This window comes from Haematobia irritans, chromosome 5 (assembly GCF_050003625.1).
Source record: "Haematobia irritans isolate KBUSLIRL chromosome 5, ASM5000362v1, whole genome shotgun sequence".
Taxonomy (NCBI): domain Eukaryota; kingdom Metazoa; phylum Arthropoda; class Insecta; order Diptera; family Muscidae; genus Haematobia; species Haematobia irritans.
In genome coordinates, this window is record NC_134401.1 from 101,916,095 (window position 1) to 101,938,381 (window position 22,287).

The 22,287-nt window shown below is 33.0% G+C and overlaps 1 protein-coding gene across 3 annotated transcripts in view; it reads right to left on the minus strand.

Moving 5' to 3' along the window:
• The window catches only part of LOC142238215 (uncharacterized), a 36,708-nt gene that overhangs the window by 11,908 nt on the left and 2,513 nt on the right, over window positions 1–22,287 (minus strand). For 2 of the 3 annotated variants that reach the window (XM_075309799.1, XM_075309797.1), the window contains exon 1: window positions 11,011–11,258. The exons of the other annotated variant lie outside the window; for it this stretch is intronic. The gene's annotated coding sequence lies outside the window, so the exon portion shown is untranslated. Of the gene's footprint in view, window positions 1–11,010; window positions 11,259–22,287 lie in introns of those variants that run through there. 3 annotated transcript variants of the gene reach the window in all.

Consider the following 22,287-nt stretch of genomic DNA (forward strand, 5'->3'; position numbering starts at 1 on the left):
ATATATCAGGAAGCTAGATAAAAATCGTAATTTTTCTCAAAATAAGATATAACTGCAAAAAAACGTTCCCAATACGAGCTTTCTCACTTTTCCCTCTCTTAACTTTTCATCGAACAATTCGGGCTTAAAAATGTTACCTAAAGTATTTGCAAGAATCTAAAATAGATTTTTTTTTTGTATTCCTGCCCTATAATATGATTAGAAGCTTCTAAATGCGATCGGCAAACATTTTGTTGCTGTTATGTTTATTTTATTTTATTTATTTTTTTTTTGTTGAAAAAAAGTCTACTAAATTCTATCTATCAATTCAATAAAATCTAAAATAAATCTATAAATTCAATAAAACGTAGAATTTGTATAATTAGAAATATATTCTAAAAAAGAAAATATATATAGCATATGCAACGTAGACAATCTATAGAAACTACAATAGTGCACAAAAACAACAGATAATTCATTAATTAACAAAAAATATATGTTTAATTTTCCAGATGATCGGAAAAGGTTTATTTAATCAGATTAGTTTGGATTTTCTAAAAGCCCCATATAAATATTAATTTATTTATATTAATTTTGTTTTGCCTGTTGCCACTCGAGTCAAAAATAATCTATAAACAAATTTGCAAAATTTTATTTAGAAATTTTATTTCTATAGAAAATTTTGTCAACATTTTATTTCTATAGAAAAATTTGTCAAAAATTTTATCTCGATAGAAAATTTTGTCAAAAATTTTATTTTTGTAGAAAATTTTGTCACCATTTTATTTCTATAGAAAATTTTGTTAAAATTTTATTTCTATACACAATTTTGTCAAAATTTTACTACTATAGAAAATATTGTCAACATTTTATTTCTATACAAAATTTTGTCAAAATTTCATTTCTATACAAAATTTTATTTCTATAGAAATTTTCGTCAAAATTTTATTTCTATAGAAAATTGTGTCAAAATTTTATTTCTATAGAAAATATTGTCAACATTTTATTTCTATAGAAAATTTTGTCAAAATTTTATTTGTATAGAAAATTTTGTCAAAATATTATTCCTATAGAAAATTTTAGCAAATTTTCTCAAAATTTTATTTCGATAGAAAATTGTGTCAAAATTTTATATCGATAGAAAATTTTGTCAAAATTTTATTTCTATAGAAAATTTTGTCAAAATTTTATTTTGATGGAAAATTTTGTCATAATTCTGTCACAATTTTATTTCGATAGAAAATTTTGTCAAAACTTTATTTCGATAGAAAATTTTGTCAAAATTTTATTTCGATAGAAAAATTTTCAAAATTTTATTCCGGTAGAAAATTTTGTCAGATTTTATTTCTATAGAAAATTGTGTCACAATTTTATTTCTATAGGTTATGTTAGGTTAGGTTAGGTTAGGTTAGGTGGCAGCCCGATGTATCAGGCTCACTTAGACTATTCAGTCCATTGTGAAACCACATTGGTGAACTTCTCGCTTATCACCGAGTGCTGCCCGATTCCATGTTAAGCTCAATGACAAGGGACCTCCTTTTTATAGCCGGGTCCGGGTCAGCATTACTGAGGTGGGATAATCCACCGCTGAAAAACTTTTTGGTGTTCGGTCGAAGCAGGAATCGAACCCACGACCTTTTGTATGCAAGGCGGACATGCTAACCATTGCACCACGGTGGTAAGTTAGCAAAATTATATTTTCAAAGAAAATTTTGTCAAAATTTTATTTCTATAGAAGATTTTGTCAATTTTTTTCGATAGAAAATTGTTTCAAAATTTTATTTCTATAGAACATTTTGTCAAAATTTTATTTCTATAGAAATATTGTCAATTTTTTTCGATAGAAAATTGTGTCAAAATTTTATTTTTATAGAACATTTTGTCACAATTTTATTTTTGTAGAACATTTTGTTAACATTTTATTTCTATAGAAACTTTTGTCAAAATTTTATTTCTATACAAAATTTTATTTCTATAGAAAATTTTGTCAAAATATTATTTCTATAGAAAATTTTGTCATAATTTCATTTCTATAGAAAATTTTGTCAAAATTTTATTTCTATAGAAAATTGTCATTTCTAAAGAAAATTTTGTCAACATTTTATTTCTAAAGAAAATTTTGTCAAAATTTTATTTCTATAGAAAATTTTGTCAAAATTTTATTTCTATAGAAAATTTTGTCAAAATTTTATTTCTATAGAAAATTTTGTCAAAATTTTATTTCTATAGAAAATTTTGTCAAAATTTTATTTCTACAGAAAATTTTGTCAAAACTTTATTTCTGTAGAAAATTCTGTAAAAATTTTATTTCTATAGAAAATTTTGTCAAAATTTTATTTCTAAAGAAAATTTTTTCAAAATTTTATTTCTAAAGAAAATTTTGTCAAAATTTTATTTCTATAGAAAATTTTGTCACAACTTTATTTCTATAGAAAATTCTATAAAAATTTTATTTCTGGTAATAGTGAGTGATTTTCAGCAAACGAGAGACGTTTTAGCAGTAAGTCTGCTAAAAAGTGTTGCTGTAATAAAAAACAAGCTTTTAAAGTAGCAGAAATTCGTCTGCTGCTTTTGAATGGATAAGGATATCAACATAATGTTTTCTTTTGTGTGAAAGCTGATGTGTTTTGCGCTAAGTTTACAAGTTTGTGGGTCTATAGGCGTTGGGTAAAACTCTGCCTTCTGGGACCATATAAGATACTTACAATATGCGGTATTACTGCACTTATGTGGCCCCTAGGTTTACTTTGATTTGCTTCACATTTTTCACAATGCAGATGTTGAAACCTTTTACAATTAGTGAGGGGACATGTGGGGTTTTTCGGAAAGCAGATCTTTTATAATATAAAACAAAATTCTTTTTAAAAATTGCCAATTTTGGGGTGAGAAGAACTCATATATAAAGTTCTGTAAGATACACTAATTAAGTAAAAATATTAGGGAAGTCTAGAAAAAAATGACAGAAAGAATGCAGATAGAATTGGTAAAAATTCGGTATTTTTTGAAATTCCAAATTGTGGAGCCTACACGGTTGAAAAAGACTGTTTTTCATATGTTTGGCTATAAACATTATATGTTTGGAACACAAATTTTTAAACACAATATTTTTGAGTGCAAGCATATAATGTTCATAAACTAGCATAACATGTTTGGGACATATATGTTAATATGTTAGAACATATTATGTTTGGGACATAAAATGTTTGTAAATATAATATGCTTGGATGCAAACATATATTAATTTAGAAATAGCCTATAAACATATATGTGTTTAGTAGCTTGGAGCGCTATTTAACAGGGAGCGATATTGAATTAAGTTGGTGGTTGTTGCTTGTTATTACAAAATTAACATTTTATTTTTCCTTGGGCAATTGATCAGCTACTTCTTTGATCCTTACAAACTGTGTGGTCCGCTGTTCGAATCCCCGTCCGGCAAAAGGTAAAATTAAAATAAAAAAATCATACAATTGAATAATTTCTTCTACAATGTTTGTATTACAGAAAAAGGTGCTAAGAACTAAAAAATCTCGTGGAAGTGCGAAAGATGTGGGGGAATATACAATTGGGCAGAAACAAAATTTTGAGCATTCAGGTCGAAAACCTATGTTGTCAGCACCTATATTACCTGTTTATTTTCATAATTCATTATGATTGTAAATATATAAATAAATAAATAAAATTTTGAGAATTTTTTTTTAAGCATATAATAATTTTGGGTGCAAAATGCTTCCAAACATATTATATGTTCATATAATAACATATTGTTGTTTTGGAAGACAACATTATTGAATTTGGATGCAAAAATACAAAATGTTTGGAACTTAGGCTACCCAAACATATATTGTTTAGACCAATATGCTTTCAAACATATTATATATTGGAAGAGATCAAACATATAAATGTTTGGGCAATACCCAAAAATGTATATGCTTGAAGCAAAATATGTTTGGGAGTATATGTTACAGAAGCGATTTTTTGTGAACGTGTACAAAGTACAATTTTCAGTACAAATGCGTAGAATTTTGTGTAGAGTGCAAATAAGGAAAAAAACAAGAGCTGGTCCCAAAAATGGTCTTTCTAGGCCCAAAATACTGACACCCCTTTCTTCCACTATGAAAAAAATAAATTGTAAGGCCATAACCAAAATGGTATCTATCCATTAAAAAGTTGCAAAATTATTTCCAAAAAAAGCGATTGGGAACCACTGTGCAATAGTCGGTGTTTGTTATTATTAGCTGAGTTGTTTCCTGTTTATACGGTTTGTAATAGATATAATAATAGTTTAGAATTAGCTTAAAATGTGGACTTCAAAGGGTCTACATTTGAATACGACCCTCTATATTAATTTTAAATACATAGACAATGCGTAATTAAAAAAAATTAAACTTCTCATGAGTGCCACTGATTGTTTTTGTTTTCTGACAGACAGTTACGAAAATATGATTTATTTATCCGTTACAGTACTTTCTGTTTTATTGCAAAAGGTATGATGATATCGCCTTAACAAATCTTTTTTTAATCTGATTTATTAACGGCTTATTTCAACACTGATAAAATCGGTCACAAGAAAAAATACAAAGAGAAATTTTTCCTAAAAAATATAGCATTAATGAATTCACAATAGGTTTGCAAATGTACTGACATTTAATGGATTAAATACATTAATATACTTATAAAAAATTGGGGTTATTGTCCACGGTATTAAAATAAATAAAGTATACAAAACCATTTCTCACATTGTAATTTTAATAGCCAAATCGGCCTGTGTAATTTTTGGGTATAATAGACACAGTTAATTAATAGACAATCGATAACGTCAATGCATATTTAACCTCAATTAGTTATAGTTTTTATTTATTTATAATAAAATCAAAAAACAAATTAACCCTCTAATGCCGCAATTTTGTTGCCAGCTGATTAAATTTTCAATGTTAACGACACAAAAGCATGAGAACTAAACAAGAAAAATGTATACCGTAAAATTCAGCATATGCTGCAAAGCCTCTTGAATAGTTTCAAACAAGTTTTCTTTTTATTTTGCCCATTTTTGTTGTCTTAAGGTGTGTTTTACTAAAAGCTTCCTTATTAAATGAAGACCGCCTAAAGGCGGGCTTGGGCATTAGAGGGTTAATCCCCTTAAAATACTGAAGCAATGCATTTAAGCATATAATTGCAATGAGATTTTTATCCGTGGTGGTATCAATATAAAAATGCCTCATAATATACACTCAAAAGAAAAAGTCAGTAATAACAGCCAAAAAATTTAGTTTTTTTCAGCAGATTTTATCTGTTTAAAAAATAAAAGCATTTTCGTGTTTTAAAACATTTTCGTGTTTTAAAAAATTTAATCCATCATGGTCCAATGAATCAAAATATTATAGAGGAATTTTGCATCTAATTTGTTTACTATTTTTTAGAAAGAGCTGGGTCGAAAACCTTTGTAGTTAGTACCCTACCTTCTGCCATTATTTATATTCATAATTTATTATGGTTATAAATATTATAAATAAATAAATAAATACATTTTAGAAAGAGGGTCCTAATAATTCTTTGTTGCGAATGTAAATCAAGCATTGGATTTTTTGAATTTGTGACACATTATTATTTAATTTTCAATTTTTTGTTATAAAACATGCATTAAATTAAAAAAAAAATAAATTATCGTTTGCATTTTTTTTTAATTTACAACAAAAAAAAACCCACCATTTAATTCATCGAGTTTAAGTGCCTTTCAAATAATATGATATTATTTATTTTCTTTAAATGCAGTTTAAATAAGTATTCAAAAATTTTGCCATAGTACACACGAAAAAAACTGTTTTCTGATTCAATCACAAAATTAATTGATCCAATTAATTTTTTAATTGAAATGTTTTCAATCACAGAAATGATAGTATAAATTAAAAAATTAATTGAATTATTGATATTATTAATTTTTGTGATTGATATTTGTTTCAATTAAAAAATTTGTTGAATCAATTAAATTTTCAATTGAATATTTTTTAAAACTCAATTGAGACTTTAATTGGAAAAATTTTTGTGAAATTTTTTTCTGTGTATCGTATAGACTTTAACTTAAGTTTGAATTGCTCGATTCTATTTTATGTTCAATGATAAGGTTACTTCAAGGCGACAATAAATAATTTAAAAATTTTTGACAAAAAGCACAGTTAAATTCCAAAATAAAATGTAAAAATTTTATTTAGCTAACACTTATCTGACATAAAGTATGGATAAGATATTGTAGTTACAGCCAAAACAAAAGTGAACATACAATGAAAGAAAATGTAGGTTTAGTTTAGACAATTTTAGCTAAAATATTTTACAAATTACAACAGGGTACAAATAAGTTAAAAGCATTTGTCAAATTGAAGAACATTTTTTAAAAATAATAATTTTTTTTAGGTTGTTTAAGAAAATTTCTTATTTTTTCTAATTTTTTCAGGACAAAGTTTTCAATTATATTTTGCAATTGGAAATATATTGTTTTAATTAAAATATTAATGGAGATAATATATTAATTAACAAGTATATACGGCAGTAAATTCGGCCAGGCCGAATCTTATGTACCCTCCACCATGGATTGCATAGAAACTTTTACTAAAGACTGTCATCCACAATCGAATTACTTGTGTTGCGGTAACACTTGCCGATGGCAACGTATCTTCAAACTTCTTAACACCGTTTTCTCAATTGTAAGTTAGTCCATACGGGGTATATATTAATCAAAAAAGGCCGATTTTGTATAGAAATAAAATTTTGACAAAATTTTCTATAGAAATAAAATTTTGACAAAATTTTCTATAGAAATAAAATTTTGACAAAATTTTCTATAGAAATAAAATCTTTAAAAAATTTTGTATAGTACTAAAATTTTGACTAAAATTTTTATAGTAACAAAACACATTTTCTATAGTCATCAAATTTTGAAAAAAAAAATCTATAGAAATAAAATTTTGGTAGATTATTTTTGGGGATCGGCTATATATAACTATAGACCGATATGGACCAATTTTTCCATAGTTGTTGGAGACCATATACTAACACCAAAATTTCAACCGGATCGGGTGAATTTTGCTCTTCCAAGGGACTCCGGAGGTCAAATCTGGGGATCGGTTTATTTGGGGGCTACATATAATTATGGACCGATATGGACCAATTCCTGCATGGTTGTTAGAGACCATATGGGAGCCACCGTGGTACAATGGTTAGCATGCCCGCCTTACATACACAATGTCGTGTGTTCGATTCCTGCTACGACCGACCACCAAAAAGTTCTTCACCTCAGTAATGCTGGTGACATTTCTGAGGGTTTCAAAGCTTCTCTAAGTGGTTTCACTGGAATGTGGAACGCCGTTCGGACTCGGCTATAAAAAGGAGGTCCCTTGTCATTGAGCTTAACATGGAATCGGTCAGCACTCAGTGATAAGAGAGAAGTTCACCACTGTGGTATCACAATGGACTGAATAGTCTAAGTGAGCCTGATACATCGGGCTGTCACATAACCTAACCTAACCTAGAGACCATATACTAACACCACGTACCAAATTTCAACCGAATCGGATGAATTTTGCTCATCCACGAGACTCCGGAGGTCAAATCTGGGGATCGGTTTATACGGGGCTATATGTAATTATCGACCGATGTGGACCAATTTTTGCATGGTTATTAGAGACCATATACTAACACCATGTACCCAATTTCAACCAAATCGGATGAATTTTGCTCATCCACGAGACTCCGGAGGTCAAATCTGGAGATCGGTTTATATGGGGCTATATGTAATTATGGACCGATGTGGACCAATTTTTTGCATGGTTATTGGAGACCATATACTAACACCATGTACCTAATTTCAGCCGGATCGGATGAAATTTGCTACTCTTAGAGGCTCCGCTAGCCAAATCTGGGGATCGGTTTATATGGAGGCTATATATAATTATGGACCGATGTGGACCAATTTTTGCATGGTTGTTACAGACCATATACTAACACCATGTACAAAATTTCAATCGGATCGGATGAATTTTGCTCCTCCAAGAGGCTCCGCAAGCCAAATCTGAGCGTCGGTTTATATGGGGGCTATACGTAAAAGTGGTCCGATATGGCCCATTTGCAATACCATCCGACCTACATCAATAACAACTACTTGTGCTTGTTTCGTTGCGTGATTTCAAAAGATGAACGGACGGACATGCTTAGATCAACTCAGAATTTCACCACGATCCAGAATATATATACTTTATGGGGTCTTAGAGCAATATTTCGATGTATTACAAACGGAATGACAAAGTTAATATACCCCTATCGTATGGTGGAGGGTATAAACACTTTCAATCATTTTTTATACCATAGGATGGGGGGTATATTAACTTTGTCATTCCGTTTGTAACACTTCGAAATATTGCTCTAAGACCCCATAAAGTATATATATTCTGGGACGTGGTGTAATTCTGAGTCGATCTGAGCATGTCCGTCCGTCCGTCCGTCCGTCTGTTGAAATCACGCTAACTTCCGAACGAAACAAGCTATCGACTTGAAACTTGGCATAAGTAGTTGTTATTGATGTAGGTCGGATGGTATTGCAAATGGGCCATATCGGTCCACTTTTACGTATAGCCCCCATATAAACGGACCCCCAAATTTGGCTTGCGAGGCCTCTAAGAGAAGCAAATTCCATCCGATCCGGCTGAAATTTGGTACATGGTGTAAGTATATGGTCTCTAACAACCATGCAAAAATTGGTTCACATCGGTCCATAATTATATATAGCCCCCATATAAACCGATCCCCCGATTTGGCTTGCGAGGCCTCTAAGAGAAGCAAATTTCATCCGATCCGGCTGAAATTTGGTACATGGTGTTAGTCTATGGTCTCTAACAACCATGCAAAAATTGGTCCACATCGGTCCATAATTATATATAGCCCCCATATAAACCGATCCCCCGATTTGGCTTGCGAGGCCTCTAAGTGAAGCAAATTTCATCCGATCCGGCTGAAATTTGGTACATGGTGTTAGTATATGGTCTCTAACAACCACGCAAAAAGTGGTCCACATCGGTCCATAATTATATATAGCCTTCATATAAACCGATCCCCCGATTTGGCTTGCGAGGCCTCTAAGAGAAGCAAATTTCATCCGATCCGGCTGGAATTTGGTACATGGTGTTAGTATATGGTCTCTAACAACCATGCAAAAATTGGTCCACATCGGTCCATAATTATATATAGCCCCCATATAAACCGATCCCCAGATTTGACCTCCGGAGCCTCTTGGAAGAGCAAAATTCATCCGATTCGGTTGAAATTTGGTATGTGATGTTAGTATATGGTATCCAATAACCATGCAGGAATTGGTTCATATCAGTCCATAATTATATATAGCACCCATATAAACCGATCCCCAGATTTGACCTCCGGTGCCTTTTGGAGAAGCAAAATTTATCCGATCTGGTTGAAATTTTGTACGTGTATAGTATATGATATTTAACAACCATGCCAAAAGTGGTCCATATCAGTCCATAATCACATATAGCCCCCATATAAACCGATCCCGAGATTTGGTTTTGGAGCCTCTTGGAGGAGCAAATTTCATCCGAGTCAGTTGAAATTTGGTACATTGTGCTAGTATATGGCCGTTAACAACCATGCCTAGCTAGGTCCATATCGGTTTATAGTTATATATAGCCCTCAGATCCATATCACTAATTGTATATAGCCACCATATAAGCGACCCCCATATGTCAATTCTGGCTCCCTACGTACCGTGCAAAAGTCCATATCGATCCGTAATTATTTGAAGACTTACCTACACATTTTTTTGTCTAATGTATACCACGTATGGACTAACTCACAATTTAGAAAACGATTTAAGATACCACAACCCAAGTAATTCGATTGTGGATGACAGTCTTTCGTAGAAGTTTCTACGCAATCCATGGTGGAGGGTACATAAGATTCGGCCTGGCCGAACTTATGGCCGAACTTATTTTTTAATTTAATTGTACCCGGTGATTTTTTGATTGACTACGTTTTAAACTTTTGAATTGGAAATATTTTGGAAATTAGATCATTTAAATGGTATAAAATTATTAAAGTCAAGTAATCGTTATAATATTGGAAAAATTATAACTAAAACATAATAATTTCCATACACTAAAATTATATTGCTTTAGTGCCCTGGAAGGTTCACTTTGGTTTTTGAGTGTAGCAAATAAATTTTAAAAAATCCATAATTCGTCTGCCAAAAAAGTGGAGTCAGAGGTTTTCTAATATTGCAAAATTATAACTAAAACATAATAATTTCCATACACTAAAATTATATTGCTTTAGTGCCCTGGAAGGTTCACTTTGTGTTTTGAGTGTAGCAAAATTAATTTTAAAAACTCAATAATTCGTCTGCCAAAAAGTGGAGTCAAAATGTTGCTGTAAAACTGCATTTTTCCAAAAAAAACTAATTCACAGACATTCGCTTATTGTCTTTATTTATATTATTAGACTATACAATAGTAGTAGGGAAAACAAGAAATACCAAAACAAAAATTCATGATCATCTTCATAAAATCGAAACGTGTTTGATTATGGGCGCTAATGAGGTAAGTACCCAACCTAATACACATAAATAAATTGTACCACTCTGTAATACGTTCGTTCATTCAAACATACATACATGTATGACTTTTTTTTCACTTTTAAAATATTTTATATCCATATATGATATATTTACATATCTACGTACATAGATACAAATATTGGACGGAAGCTATTGTACGATGAAGATTTTTTTTTTGACAATCATACTACTATCATCACAACATTTTGGCTCTCTTTTGTTCACAAAAATCTCATGTAAACGGCCCTTTGTTGTGCTTGCTGTTGTTGTTGTAATCTGATTAACGACGATAACAGCAAGTTTGGCAGAACGTAAACAATAGCCACCCCTGGTTTATAGTGAAGAATACCTTCAGTCACTCACAAACCATTATCAACGAATTAGATTATTTCAACATATATTATTAAATGAATACTCACAATTGATTTCAATTTTAATATTTGTATATAAATATTATTACATAATAAAAAAGTGTATTCAAATATTTTACATATGTTTGAGACAAAATCTGTTTGTTTCTTTTTTTGCACAAGACCGAAAAATTTCGATAGCCGACACAACACCACACACAACACAAATTTCTTTGTGAAATGGAACACGAGAAGATCTCCAAAAGAAGTCGACAATCACTTTGAAATGCGCGATGTTTAGGGGTTGCTTGTTTTTTGTTGACTGTTTATAAATTTGTGAATTCACCTAAAGCAAACACTTTCGCAAAATTACCGCCAAAAAGACACAATCGGAATGGTTGGCGATTTAATCAAGATTTGCTTCACACACACACAGAGTGGCATTAAGCGGAAATGAGTAACGGTTTAACGAAATATAGCGAATACTCCACAAAAGGAGTATGTTCACTAGATTCCTTCCCCAGGTTGGATGTGTTTCTAGGTTGGGGTTTTCTCGCAAAATTTGGAAAATAACTTTTTCTCAGTATTTTTAGGGTCAAACCATAGACCTTATAATACATAGATGAGCCATGGGTGTCAAACTATGTTTGGCAGTTCCGAAGATTAAGAATAAACGAGAAAAATAAGAGCACGCTTACAATCTCTTTCGTTTAACTTTTTGTAGTTTGCCAATTTTACACAAAATTAGAACGTTTATGATGCAACAGAGAATTTATAAATAAATTAATATATTAAAAGTTCATATTAAAACAAAAAAATATGACCAAAACCGCGAAAATACGAAATTTAATTTTGAGCAGCGTAGCTCTTTACGAACAACACAAAAGCAAATGCGCGAAAATTAATGTTTAGGACAGACTCTTTACGAAAAAATCAAAACGAAATGTCAGAAAATTAATTTTTGGAACTGACACATTTTTTTTAAAGAGAATAGTGGATCATCTATGTATTATAAGGTCTATGGGTCAAACAATGTCTTAAGCTTAACGTATAAAGTGGAACAATTCTTCGGGGATGACTTAAAAGCATACGCAAAGGCAAACTGAGCAGCGTCACTGTTGTGGATTTTCAAAAAATGGCAAACGTTGAAAAAAGTGTTACACACATTTTTAAAAAGTGGCACATTGTTTTTATAAACTTATACAAAAAAAAAAAAACGTTAAAAATAAATACTGCTATGAGATAAAGCTTTTTTATGTGTTTATAAAATTATTGGGCTTTTTAATTATGTATTTATTTTTATTTATGATATCAAAATAATTTATATCATCATTGGGTTTTATGTAATGCGGATCTAAGAATCTTCTATTATTAAATTTTTGTCATTTATGTCAATTTGTGATAAAATTTTAACACAATTTTAGAATAAAATTTTAGAATATTAGTTTTAACTGTAATGATTTGAGTTTCAGGGATGTTTTCTGAAATAATTTGTTTGATTTAGTTTCGTGGCCTATGTAGATTTTCGTAATTTCTTTAATATACAAAGAATAGTCGATATAATACAACTCTTTTTTTAAATGTATGTATATTTTTAATAGAATAGTTTATGTTAAATATATTAAATTTTGGGAGGAGTCGCTTTGGAATGTTTTGTTAAGATATTCATGCTTTTGGGAACATCAACTAAAAATAAGATAAATCTCGTTGATATTCGACAGTGCATTTTGGATTCTTTCTACTTTCTCGAATTTCGTAGGACATATTTCTTCCAACTTTTCTATAATAAAGTAATCCTTTGTCCAGCATTCAGTTTCAGTATTGTAGTCTGCCGAACTGGAACAATTAGTCTTATACAAAATAAATTCGACATATTCACATTACGCTCATAACCATTCATGAATAATAAGAATAATGAACGATAGCTTTTTATCGTTGTAGCATAATATTCAATTTTCTGAATAACACATTTCTTTATAGTGTTAACTTCCCATAAAATTTAAACTTTTGAAAAAGTGGCACAAAAAAAAGTATCACATTCAGTGGCACAAACAAAAAGTGACACCAGCAAAAAAAAGATGCAAATTTGCCACTAAAGTTGCCCAATGGTAACACTGAACCCAAGTTCCAAAGTATAAGCAAGTATGCAATAGTATTACTTTCGCTACGTTTTTCAAATGTTTCCATTGAAAAGGTCTTGTACACCTACAAGTGAAATGATTACTTCTGTTGATTAAATGAAATTATTAAATTTATAAACTGCAAAAACAGAAAATTTAGAAATGTTTGGACTCTTTTGGTGAATAATTTTTTATTCTTGCTTATATAAACCGAATTTTTACTTATATATTTTTAAATTCATTTAACTTTTTTGAATTATTTTAAATATTCTATTATATTCACTACACACAATTTGGAAAATCATTTCATAGCTATTTGCATTCCTAATTTTTTTGTTTTTTTTCTTAAAAAAAAAACTAGAAAAATGTAGGTAATTTTCCTTAAAATTTGGGGAGAAGGCTAAAATATCTCCTGGTAACACTGTTTCGCTTAAATATATTCAATTGTCATATACTATATTCAATTGTATTTCCGGTAGTCCAATACTCAATAATCTATTTGTAAAGAAACTAGCTAACGGCAAATTATAGATTCATTTTAAATTTTGTTTGTTTTTGTTTTTTATATATTCTATTCATAATGCATTCAAATTTCTAATTTCCGGAAATAAATTCATCGCTTACCGCTAGTACTATACATTGTGTTTGCATTGCATATAGAGATGGTGTGGTGAATTTTGTTGATGTGGTGTAAATAATAACATGCATTGGGCATGGAGCCTTTAGACATGACGATATTCTATTTCATTTCAATATTAGCAACGTTCGCTTAAAATATTAAAATAATATTTTCGTGCATTGAAGAAAATTTCGTACTTGTAATGGTAACCATGTTCCGTTTATATACCAAAAAAACACTAAATTAGAAGAGTAAACATTTATATAATGTGGAATATATTTATATCGAATCTTGTTCAATCATGGATAGAAAATATACGGGGCATTGAGTGTGAAACATTTAATATTTCTTAATTCATTGATTCAAAAACGTAACCGTGAAAAAACTGACTATCGTCGCGGAAACGAGATAGACTAACAATATTTGTGAGTAGCTGTTATCGACTATAGTTTTTTTTTTCTTGTGTCAAGCTCTATACGTACACCTAGTGAAGCTTGGCTTGTAAACTATAAGAAAGGCATGACTATTTTTCTTCCGAAAATTCCTCTAAAGTTTTTATCCATTGTTTACATTTTTTATCCCATAAGAAATAGATAGCAAAACTGTAATCATAAATAGATAACAACGTCGCAAGGAATTGTCAATAGCAAATATATGTAGTGCATTTTGTATGGGGAGAGGAAATATCGCTAGAGGTGTACACCGCGACGATAGATGGAAAATGTAAAGCATTGGTTATATACAGTTTCATCTTTTAAAATTAATTGATTTTAGAAAGTAACCATTGAAAAAAAAAAAACAGTTTTTCAGCTGGAGACCCCAAAATTAAGTGAAATTTGCTACAAGAAATGCATAGCTATTTTTATTCACCGGCTATATTTGCTCTCGTTAATTATCATCAATACAATGTGTATTTTATATGATGATCATATAAATATAAAATGTTGTGTTGTGTGGATTATAACTTTTATATCTTATGATATGCGTGTGCAACATTGTCAGCTATGAGATATGCAATTATCTCACAGATAATCAAAAGATAAAAATAAAAAACAAAGAATGCGAGGTGCGCCATAAACCCGGTACACAATCGAGGGCAATGTATGTTACGCTGCGTTCATACTGTGATCGAAATATCACCTTTTCGAGATTTAAAATCGCTTTTCTCATACAAAAACGAGATTTCCAATGTCATAAATCGATTAATTTAATAATGTTTAAGGGGGTTTCCCTTAAACCCCCTTAAACATTTTTTTAAAATTTTGATTTGAATGGAAAGACTATTTTCGAGCATATTGTGAACGTAGTAACATATTACATCTACCAGCCTTCAGTAATTAACAGGTTGGCTGATAAGTCCCCGGTGTGACACATAGATGGCATTGCTAGTATTAAATGCATATTATTTTTATATAGTACCAACCTTCAAATGATTCGTCTGTAAGTCAATTAGTTTGTGCGATAGAGCATCTTTTGTGAAGCAACTTTTGTTATTGTGAAAAAAATGGAAAAAAGGAATTTCGTGTTTTGATAAAATACTGTTTTCTGAAGGGAAAAATACGGTGGAAGCAAAAACTAGGCTTCATAATGAGTTTCCGGACTCTGCCCCAGAGAAATCAACAATAATTGATTGGTATGCACGGAGGACGGTGAACATAGTGGATGCCCGAAAGAGGTGGTTACCGACGAAAACATCAAAAAAAAATCCACAAAATGATTTTGTATGACCGTAAAATGAAGTTGATCGAGATAGCAGAGGCCTTAAAGATATCAAAGGAACGTGTTGGTCATATCATTCATCAATATTTGGATATGCGGAAGCTCTGTGCAAAATGGGTGCCGCACGAGCTCACATTTGACCAAAAACAACAACGTGTTTATGATTCTGAACGGTTTTTGCAGCTGTTAACTCGTAATACACCCGAGTTTTTATGTCGATATGTGACAATGGACGAAACATGGCTCCATCACTACACTCCTGAGTCCAATCGACAGTCGGCTGAGTGGACAGCGACCGCTGAACCGTCTCCGAAGCGTGGAAAGACTCAAAAGTCCGCTGGCAAAGTAATGGCCTCTTTTTTTTGGGATGCCCATGGAATAATTTTTATCGATTATCTTGAGAAGGGAAAAACCATCAACAGTGACTATTATATGGCGTTATTGGAGCGTTTGAAGGTCGAAATCGCGGCAAAACGGCTCCATATGAAGAAGAAAAAAGTGTTGTTCCACCAAGACGCACCGTGCCACAAATCATTGAGAACGATGGCAAAAATTCATGAATTGGGCTTCGAATTGCTTCCCCACCCACCCGTATTCTCCAGATCTGGCCCCAGCGACTTTTTCAGACCTCAAAAGGATGCTCGCAGGGAAAAAAATTGGCTGCAATGAAGAGGTGATCGCCGAAACTGGGGCCTATTTTGAGGCAAAACCGAAGGAGTACTACCAAAATGGTATCAAAAAATTGGAAGGTCGTTATAATCGTTGTATCGCTCTTGAAGGGAACTATGTTGAATAATAAAATTTTGACAAAAAAATGTGTTTTTGTCAATTTGTGAATTTTGACAAAAAAAAATGTGTTTTTCTTTGTTAGACCGGGGACTTATCAGCCAACCTATTACATCTACTTGTCGCAACCTCTAGCGGAAATTTCCACATTCCTCACGGAATTTTTTTATCGACTCTTTACATTTTATTCCCATAAGATATACAAAGTCAAACTGTGTTCTTGGCACTCAATGAGGTGCATATCGGGCTTTATAAGTCAAGGCATTTACACAAGGGCATATGCAATGTATGCTTGCCCATAAAGGGTGATACGGTCAAAATTTGGTCAAGGGAAAACGCGTGTATATCGGTGAAATCGTTTATTTAAAAAATCAAATTAAATTTCTTTTTCAAGTTCAATTAGTATAAAATTCAGGAAAAATATTCAGTTAGGCTTTCGCTTTTCCAAATCCGAATTGCCGGGCCTCACGCTTGACACCTGCCATCACATTTTGTACAGCCACCTTGTCCACCTTCTTCGCCGCAGAAAGCCAGTTTGCCTTGAACTGCTGCTCGTCCTTAGCAGTTTTTTTGGTCTTCTTTAGGTTCCGCTTGACAATAGCCCAGTATTTCTCAATTGGGCGGAGCTCTGGCGTGTTGGGAGGGTTCTTGTCCTTGGGAACCGCCTGCACGTTGTTGGCGGCGTACCACTCCATGGCCTTTTTACCGTAATGGCAAGATGCTAAATCCGGCCAAAACAGTACGGAACAACCGTGTTTCTTCAGGAAAGGCAGCAGACGTTTATTCAAACATTCTTTCACGGAAGCTATGAAAATGCTGCTTTTCAAGCCACAGGTACAGATGGCTTGCCAAACGAGATATTTCTTTGCGAACTTTGACAGTTTTATGTGCTTGAAAATATCTGCTACCTTTCCCCTTCCTTTTGCCGTATAAAACTCCTGTCCCGGAAGCTGTTTGTAGTCGGCTTTGACGTAGGTTTCGTCGTCCATTACCACGCAGTCAAACTTCGTCAGCATCGTCGTGTACAGTCTCCGGGATCGCGCTTTGGCCGTCGTATTTTGTTTATCATCGCGATTTGGAGTCACTACCTTCTTGTAAGTCGATAGTCCGGCTCGTTTTTTTGGCTCGATGCGCGGTTGTAGACGATACACCCAGCTTATTTGCGGCATCTCGGAGAGAGAGGTTAGGGTTTCGCTTGAAACTACCGGCATCTCTCTTTGTCGTCTCAGCGGCTTCCGGTTTTCGATTTTCCCCCGATCCAGACTTCCTGGCTGTCGACAAACGTTCCCCAAACACTTTAATTACATTTGTAACGGTTGATTTGGCAACTTTTAGCGATTTTGCCAGCTTTGCGTGCGAGTAGCTCGGATACGCTGCTCTTCTTGCTTGGACGGCATTTTGACAACTGAAGAGTGAATTCCAAAATCAAAATAGGAGCAACATTCTACACACACACACACACACCTTCAAAATGAGGGGTGTTCAGGTTTTTTAAATGCAAAATTGAAAGAAATACGTCAAGTTTATATTGACCAAATTTTGACCGTCACCCTTTATGTCACCCTTATATAAGCCGTAATAATTATTGATTTGTAGTTCAGAAGAAGAATTAAAAATATCCTATCACATACTATCTATAAAAAATGTCGATAAGTCAATTACGATTGGCAATTTCTGAACTTAAAATTATACTCAATGGATTTTCTCGAACCCACTATATATTTCATTCCTTAAATATGTTAAAAAGCTACCGAATATATTAATTTAATATTATTATTATAAGTACAATATTGGAAGTGCAAATTAAAAATGGGGAATTTTTTCAAATGTTGGAGAATTTTTCCCAAAAAAAATTTAACACACAGATCAATACAAGTATTGTCCAACTAATTTCCTCATCTTTCTGGCAAAATACGGATACCCCAGAAGAAACGAATCTTTTTTTAGTCTTTGATCCGTGAATCGACCCGATTTTTTTTGGTTTCTTGATACCAACGAAAATGCTAATGAATTTTTCCCAAAAAAAAATTTAACACACAGATCAATACAAGTATTGTCCAACTAATTTCCCCATCTTTCTGGCAAAATACGGATACCCCAGAAGAAACGAATCTTTTTTTAGTCTTTGATCCGTGAATCGACCCGATTTTTTTTTGGTTTCTTGATACCAACGAAAATGCTAATAGCCAGGTCATGCGTCATCGATCGGAAAAAGTGGAAATCGGAAGGAGCTATGTCTGAACTATACGGCGGGTGGGGTAGGACTCTCCATTTGAGTGTTTCCAAATAGGTTTTTACGGGTTTTGTAACTTGGTACAATGGTGCCTGCCGTATATACAGAGGGTCGTGGGTTCAACACCAGTTTCGACATTTATACAGTTTTGTTTTCAAAATATGACAATTTCTAGAAAAATATATGATAATGTACCATTGTCCCATAAAATATACAAACCGTATTGACCCTCCATGATCTGTAATAAATTTAAATAGTATTCCATATAAACAATTATGGGAAAAATGTCCAATGTACGAAAACAATAAAATATTTTTGCTTTAAGTTCCAGATAATTCCAGATTCATTATTCGACATGAATTTGAGGGGGGGGGGTCATCTAATCAACTTTCTCGGCTCAGGGGAACTTTGCAAAATATGTCGGTTTTTCAAGAGAACCTCAATGGATTGATAATGCTCATACACCTATATTTTAATATATGTGTATGTGTTCATAGACAAACAGACAAATAAATCTTTTCAAAATATAAAAATAAATGTTATTCATAATCGGCTGATAAGATTTAAGACATATTCCTATGAACTGGTTTAAACCGGTCTTTATGAAAAGCCTTCGACTTCGACACTTGAGGCAGTCTTTTTCTTTTGTTATATATTTTAATTGCCGTTTTAATAAAAATCGATCGGTCACAACAATGATTAAACATATTAAAATTATTACTAAACTCGGTCTTGAACGAATGCAAACGTGTATATTTATATGAAATTGTTGATAACGGTCATTTGGGGTTAGTACATTTTATTGAATAGGGCTTCCCCTTTCGTTATTCTCACTGTAAAAACACCAGATGGCAGTTTCTATAGCGACTTTTCTTTGCAGAATGTAACAAAAATTGCAAGGAAAGGTGCAAATTTTTCAATTCAATAAGTTTTCTTCCTTTAAAATAACACAGTATAAAAAAGTAAACGTGAATTTATTTTCGATTACACTCTCTATTACTTTGTTTTACTTTTGGCTAAATCCCGGTATGCCCCTTTGGCGGAAATTTCGTTTACGTGCCATATATATTTCTTCAGTGCATTTCTTCTTTTTCCATATATTTCTTATGGAATCAAAATGTGTACAGTCAATAATAATGTTCCAAGGAGTATAACAACGCATTTCGTAAAGAAAATTTCCTGTGGAGCTGTATTATTTTTTTTTATTATTATACTACAAATTTATTATATTATTTATTGTGTACTCCAATCTAGACCAAGAATCTAGATCAAGTTTTCTGTAGCCTCGTGTAAATCAATTCACTATGCTCCATCATCGATTATTAAATATAAAGTCAGACAAAGTAGTGATATGTACGAACGTGCATATTTTTTTAATTGTCAGATGAGGTTTTATTTATTACAACTCGTAATCAGTAATCCAGTTTGTGAAACCGGTTTGATCTGACTCTATAAACCAGTTTAATGAATTTTGAACTTTAAAATTGTATTCCCCTTCGGCAATATATTGTCTGGAACATTGCAATTGAATGGGAACATTTAATATAAAGCCCGATGTTTTGCATCGAAATTAATTAAACCATACGTTTTCAATTCGGTGAAAATAAATGTTCGCCTCACCGATGCTTTTTAGATTAATAGCCCAAAATGTGTTAATGGAATAACAAAGATTTCTGGATAGAAAACAGAAATTTTACTATACTAAAGGCGGTACTTGGGTCGTGTAGAAATGGAATGGAAAAACAGTAAAGTGATATTTTCGCGATTTTAAGTTCCAGATCTTTTGAGTACACCCCAAAACCCTCTTGTCCATTCAATTTGGAGCCATCGGTATAGAAATATATATAACTTTTATTCTCTCACATTTATTGTCGCAAAAGGGGTTTCGCCAGAATGTAATCCACTGCGTTTGGCACATCTGACATTATTTTGAGAAGCGAACTGTGACCGTGCTATACGACCACAGCGATAGCTTCCGCAACCGTACAGCTATTGTTGCCTCTAACTGTCTAAAGGCAATTGATTCAACATGTCATTAAGGGAATCTGTTCCTATCCTACTAAAATTGCCTGAGATACACAAAAACGCCATTCGTATTTGTGTATCTCAAGAGCTTTTAGAAAGAAGTGCCGGCCACCAGCCAATATAGTGTGGCCAATATCAGGGATATGTCGTCCTGATAAACTTATATTCTGGAGGGCGCTATTTCTGGCTCACTTATTCTTCAGTCCATTGTGATACCACAGTGTTGAACTTTTCTCGTGACACTTAGAGATGTTTGGCTTAATGACAAGGGAACTCCTTTTTATAGCCAAGTCCAAACAGCGTTAACATTACGATGCCACTACTTAGAAAAGATTTGAAACCATCAGAAATGTCACCAATATTTCCCCTGAAATATGTTTTGTGTGTTTGGTCGAAATTGGGATTGAACCCAGGACCCTTTGTATGCAACGCGAGCATGCTAAATATTAGTCTCCATTATTTCCTTATTACCCAGTACATGCCCAAATTCAGTCCAATATAACCCAACGTAGTTTTCTAACTAGTCAAAGAGAATTTGAATACCACTGAAGGAGTCTTTGGAGGATTTACAACACTACCATTCTCCTTCGGCCATTTCCCAGTCATTCGGAGGAGTTTATTTATAGCAACATTCCAAAGAAAAGGTGATAGAACTTCTCCTCGAGAATAAGTCTTTTTGTTAGAAGCCTCATTATTCCTTGATCAATATGGTATTCCAATTTGGCAGTGAATTTACTATGAACACTGATGGACGTTATTGAATGCACCTTCGATGCCAGGAAAAGCTACAATTGTGCATTCATTGTCAAATAGTGAGCTTTCTATAAAGCTGACTAGTTTATGCCATGCAGTCTTAGTAGACCTACCCATCGAGTAGGCTCTCAAAACGACAATATACATGCCTACTAGGCATGTATTTTTTCGCCTCGAGAGCAATCTTGAATCGTTGCTATGCCTAGGTTAGGTTAGGTGGCAGCCCGATGCATCAGGCTCACTTAGACTATTCAGTCCATTGTGATACCACATTGGTGAACTTCTCTCTTATCACTGAGTGCTGCCCGATTCCATGTTAAGCTCAATGACCTCCTTTTTATAGCCGAGTCCGAACGGCGTTCCACCTTGCAGTGAAACCACTTAGAGAAGCTTTGAAACCCTCAGAAATGTCACCAGCATTACTGAGGTGGGATAATCCACCGCTGGAAAACTTTTTTGGTGTTCGGTCGAAGCAGGAATCGAACCCACGACCTTGTGTATGCAAGGCGGGCATGCTAACCATTGCACCACGGTGGCTCCTAGATTAGGTGACAGCTCTCTTATCACTGTTATGCCTAGGTTAGGTGACAGCTCTCTTATCACTGAGTGCTGCCCGATTCCATGTTAAGCTCAATGACCTCCTTTTTACAGCCGAGTCCGAACGGCGTTCCACATTGCAGTAAAACCACATAGAGAAGCTTTGAAACACTCAGAAATGTCCCCAGCATTACTGAGGTGGGATAATCCACCGCTGAAAACCTTTTTGGTGTTCGGTGTATGCAAAGCGGGCATTCTAACCATTGCACCAAGGTGGCTCCTAAGATAAATATCTGCCAGCCCTCTATCCATAAAATAAATGTCTATCAGCCCTCTTCAGAGTCTTGAGAAGGATTGGGGATATGCTGATTGGTCGGAAATCCTTCGCACCCGAGTGAACGGATTTTCCTGCTTTAAGGCCAGTTAGTTAGGTTAGGTTAGGTGGCAGCCCGATGTATCAGGCTCACTTAGACTATTCAGTCCATTGTGATACCACATTGGTGAACTACTCTCTTATCACTGAGTGCTGCCCGATTCCATGTTAAGCTCAATGA